The sequence below is a fragment of the Haliaeetus leucocephalus genome, unplaced genomic scaffold (genome assembly GCF_000737465.1).
Source record: "Haliaeetus leucocephalus isolate CR32 unplaced genomic scaffold, Haliaeetus_leucocephalus-4.0 Scaffold417, whole genome shotgun sequence".
Lineage (NCBI taxonomy): Eukaryota > Metazoa > Chordata > Aves > Accipitriformes > Accipitridae > Haliaeetus > Haliaeetus leucocephalus.
Genome location: NW_010972853.1, coordinates 7,935,361 through 7,940,545, shown reverse-complemented (window position 1 = coordinate 7,940,545; position 5,185 = coordinate 7,935,361). Strand labels below are relative to the sequence as shown.

The following is a 5,185-nucleotide window of genomic DNA, read 5'->3' as shown; positions in this document are numbered from 1 at the left end:
GGGGGGGGGGAATCGACCCTGAAACAAAGCGAAATAAATCGCGCGGCTTCCTCACCGGCGAAGTAGAAGGGGAAATGTAACGGGTAGAGAGCGTGGTGATCGCCTTCCAGCCGAAGCTGTAGGCAAAGGCAACGTACAGCGCCGCGTTAAAGCTGCCTAAAGTTTGCGTTTGTACTGTAGGAAAAGAACGTTCCGTAGACAGAATACGTGCAGCTCAACCCCACCTAAAACAATTTATCCCGGGGAAATTCAGGTCAAAGCTCAGTGCAGCAAACGTGGTTGTCTGTAGATGTGCGTTTTATATATGTGTGTGTGTGTGTGTATGTGAGGGAGGGAGGGAGGGAGGGAGAGCGAGTGAGTGTGAGAAAGAGAGAGTAAATAACGAGAACAATTACAATGGACCGGTAATAAACAATTGCAATTGCGAATGGCATGAACTCTGCGCATTGGATTAACCTCGAATGACCTTACCACGATTGTATTTATTTATCCAATTTCATAACAGGCTGCTACTAACAAAAAAAGAGATAAAAGTCAATGATCAACCACGCTTATTTTTTACACCTTTTTTTTTTTTTTAGAAATGCGGTTCAAAAAAAAATCATGTCAATTTGTAATTATTTCATTGCTCAACACTGAAGTCAATGTATGGGAATTCTCGAGGAAGAGTGCGATGTGGAGGATATGACTTGGCTCTACCATGGCAAGGGGTAAGAGGAAAGGTAAGATTCCTGCATATTATTATGATTATGATGATCATTAACTACTATGTGTCTTTATGGTGCAGTAAGATCCCATTAGGGTGGCTGGGCCCAGTGCATTTTCCTACTCGGTCTAGCATGTAATGATTCGGTGTAACCGGATTCTTGAGAAAGGACAGGTTACGTAAACATTTACTGATGTGGAGTAACTATACTATTTGTACTCTGATATGCAGGAAGGAAAGTGTTGATTAACACAGAAGAAAAAAAAGCGAAATTAGCTGATTGCATGCTCATAAGTGCAAGCTGTCATTGAACTGCTTTTAAAATAGACACAGCTGGGTGTTTGTGTTGAAAAATTTCTTGTGTTTTTGCTAATACTGAAATAAGCATGATTTTGTATACCAAACATTTTCAGATCATTAAAATTTGTAATCTGTGCTGGTTTTAAACACAAAGAAAAGAAACAGATTCATTTCGCTGTAAAATTTGCTGATATTATATTAACTCAATCAGGTCTGTACAAATGGTGTATTGTGCCTTATCAAATCTCTTTGATCCATTTAATACACAAAGTGCCAAACGTGTGTATTGTTTGTTAACATTGAACGTTTTATTCAAATCCCAGCTCTGCAGCGAACTGGAGGAGTTCTCGTTTAATGTAACACTGACATTGCCTGTTGAAATTTTAATGCCTTGAGGTGTTTCTTAGGTCAAAGCTGAGTTTACTTTGCATTGTGATCAGGGATGAAAATGTAGCAGGGAAGAAAATAAACATTTTATCGTTTTGCATTTCTGAGCAAAGGGCTAACACCGAAAGAAGCACGCTTTTAAAATGTTTGATGATCTAGATTTAACATTCAGTCATTTGTCACGGGTGCAGAATAAAGCTCTGTGCACAAACTTAGGATTTATATTATATTTTTTTTTAATGCCGTGGATATACAGTTCTACCAAAAAAGGAAATGTTGCATCCAATATGTAGTACATATCTTTCTAAGCCTATGAAGATTAATTCCCTGTTTACAGGACAGAAAAGGATATGTAAGAGAAGCCACGTCAATTATTATTTCTGCTGGACCTTAACTTTCGAGTCCCTCTGGTTTTTTTTCTTCCACAGAAAATTCCTCGTTTATAAAACTGGAGATACTTTCTTTGGAAATGCGGGAGTCTTGCTCCAACACAAATTATTCCCTGAGCTCTGCCCTGGCCACAACTCCCGTTCACTTCAGCGGGAGCTTTGTGCGTCGCAGCACTGCGTGAGCGGCCGATTTGACCCCTCAGCTCTGGCTAAACTCCAATTCCTCTAAGAAGGTCCCTCATGGCAGCATTTTCTAACAGGGAAGTTTTGGTGGGGTGTCTGGAGAAGACGCACGCTTGTGCGTGGAACAGAAGCTCACGGCCCCAACCCTGCGATACACGGGTGGGTGTGCAGGGGGGGCCCAGCTCTCCGCAGAGCATGGATGCTCCTTCACCTGCGCGCTCGCCTGTGGTGTGGACCCGCCGCACTGAGCGGTGGGGATGGGCTGAGAGTGTCCAACTCCAGGGTCAGCATGGGGGTGAATAGCTGAGCTGAAACGTCCTGGCTGAAGTGCCATTCAACCGCGATCTTGGTGCAGTTCTGGGGTATAACTCCTAGGGATAGTGTTTCAACCGCACACTTTTCTTCCTCGTATGTATGTATGTATTTATTTATTTATTTTAATTAAAGGACAAACAGAGCCTCTCCACTGTAAGCTCAATGGATATAGCGTACCCCTCGCCACCCCCTGGCTCCAGCCTTCAATCCCCCTTCACACGGGTCTAGCGGCTCTGTACTCTCAGGCTCTTTCAAGGGGTTAAGCTGCTAAAATGTACTGACAGCTTAAGAAATGAATGAGGGTTTTTTCAGCCATGAAGAAAGGGTATTTAATAACCACGCTTCGATGGCATCATGCTTCCATGAAACGAGTCGGGACACTTTGGTTTAACAATCAGTAATATCACATTCGGTACAGCAAATGCCTGGATGTACGCATATATAATTCTATTCCCCCTTGACTCTAAGCTTGCCTTATTTATTCCAGGTTACCTGGGCAATTAAGGTAAGGGCTGCTCAGCAGACACTGATAGCCTGCTGCTAAAGCATGGCGAATGGGAATGGGGACGGAGCGGTGCGCTAACAAAGAGAAAGAGGTAGTCAAACATTTTGAAGAGGGGTGAATGGGACTGAAGGTGGATGGATGAATAGAGGCAAAGAGGGAGAGGAGGAAGTATTCAACGGTCCACCCTTCTATCCGCATTTGTAGATTTAAGTTTAGGTGTCCGTCTCTAGCCAACTTCCAGTTAATCCTCAACAGCTGGTAGTGGTGCTAACGTTTAGTGATTAGAAGTTAGTCTATTTAGCATGCTGTATCCTTCTTCCATGGGTTTTGGTTACAGGTTATACGATTAGGATTGCGAGAACAGTAGTGAACTAAACTTCCCAGTAAGAGGTCTTCACACCAGGGAAGTGTTACTTTGCTGCAGCAGCCCTGCCTCGTCAGTCATTAGGAAGCTGCAGGTTGTCAGAGGCTTCTCTTGCGCGCACACACGCGCAGACACACACACGCACACACACAAAACCACAGCACTAAAACTAAATTAAGAAGCCGATGATTAAGACAAGCGTCTACGAGGCCTGTCATTTCAGCATCCTTCCATCATAACATTGTGGCACCGAGAAATTTGCTTGAAAACCCCGGAAAAAATGTCTATGGGAGAGCCTCCTGTTTGAGATAGCATAAATGTTAACTTCAAATATAGACTGGGAACTGCCTCGGATGCAAGATAGTATTCCGCAGAGGAAAGGAGCACTGCAGAGACCTTTGGGCTACCCGTGCACTCCCGAAACTCTGGTAAGTATCTCTCCCTTCTGTTGCAGCAGGTACGCAGGCACTGTGTGACTGGAACTGGACCGGGTTTGAAATCCGCAGCTATGTTCCCTTCGGAGACTTCGGGGAACTCCCCCTAAAGATAGATCTGTAATGAAAAGTCCCTACTGGATGACTAATGGTTATTGGCGCTCAGTGCCCCTTTAAGGAGAGCAGCACATATTGTGCCGAAGACCTTGCAAGCACCCTTTAAATACAAACATTTTAAGTCCCCCTCCCATGCATCCCCACCCCTGTTGTTTTCGGGCTAGTTGTGTTGTATCTCCTCTTCCCCCCTCCTTTAAGCTCCCTCGTCTTCCCTCCCCCCACCCCCATTCAGAACTAATTGCTCAGTTGCTTAAATGTTTCGAGAAGCGCTAAATTTCTCCATCCGATGATCTTTTGAGAAGCTGCACTGTACCATAAAGAACAGCCAGCGGGGCACTGTATACCTTTGAGAAGCCTGCGCAGCCAGGGGAGAGGTAGCGTTAAAACAATGACATTAACCAGCTCGGTGCACGGCGTTCCCCCCCTGTGGAACTTTAGGAAGTTTCTTGGAGGGGCAGAGGTTGGACGGAGAACGTGGAAGTGGGAAACAATGGCTGTAGGGGCCAGAAAGCTTTGCTGGTGTCGTAAGCGTAAGACAAGATAGAAGAGTGACAGAAAGAGATCCGAGTAAACATTGGAGTATACATTTCCCACGCCGGCTACGCTGGGTGGAGAGGTCTGAATTAAGTCGCCTTAATTAAAAGCTAAAGATTTTATTTATTTATTCCTGTAGCTGTAGAGGACCATCCACAGAAAGCCTAGCTAGAGAGTGCTGAGCATCCGCTAGATTTGGTGTGTTCAGCTGCCACTGCCAGAATTTTTCAGAACAGAATATTTTTACACCCGCTGCCAACTTTAACGTTAAGACGTGCGTTTTTTTAGATCCTAAATGTCGCTATTATATGCCAGCGTGCATAAGAGGGCCGTCACACCTGCCTAGGTAATACGCGTCCCTGTGTAACAAAAGCTCTCCCTAATTGAGGAATCAAACCGAAAATTAAAATATCCCTTAAGAATTATCCACGGAGTTATGCAGACGACGATAACAAAATGCAGGGGGAAAATCGACAAGTTAAAAACCTCGAGGTTTAAATACATCATTTTATTTTCTTCTGTGTTTACTGTTAAAACATTCTTGGCCAACACGGTGCTTTTGCCGGAGTTACCAGGTTGAATTAAAGAATCGGGGAATAAAATACAGGGAAAGAGAAAGACCTGGGAGTGGGGGGAAACTGTGCTTGAAGAGACTTCTAGCTGTTCTTTGACTCCTAAGGAACTGTCGCTGGAATATTGTCATGGTGGTGTTCTAAAGCTCTTTAGCCTCTTATAAACGTAATCTTTGGCAAACGACACATGTATCTGGGTTTGCAGTTTTTTGGTAACTCGAGAGAAAAGACGCTCCCCCCTCCCCGGCCTCCTCCCCCTCCCCCAGCACAAGGGCAGGCACCGTCTCTCTCCCAGTGCTGTTTCACCCCAGCGCTCCGCAAAAGGCGGCCGGGGGGCGCCGGCCCCCGGGGGTGCCCTCCCGTCCTACCTGGCCGCGCC

The 5,185-nt window shown here is 45.1% G+C and overlaps 1 long non-coding RNA gene across 1 annotated transcript in view; it reads left to right on the top strand.

The window, feature by feature from the left end:
• Window positions 1-3,066: 3,066 nt before the first annotated feature.
• LOC104835954 overlaps window positions 3,067-5,185 on the top strand; it is a 5,359-nt gene continuing 3,240 nt past the window's right edge. Inside the window, exon 1 of the long non-coding RNA XR_774790.1 lies at window positions 3,067-3,577. This is a non-coding gene — a long non-coding RNA (uncharacterized LOC104835954). The remainder of the gene's footprint in view (window positions 3,578-5,185) is intronic.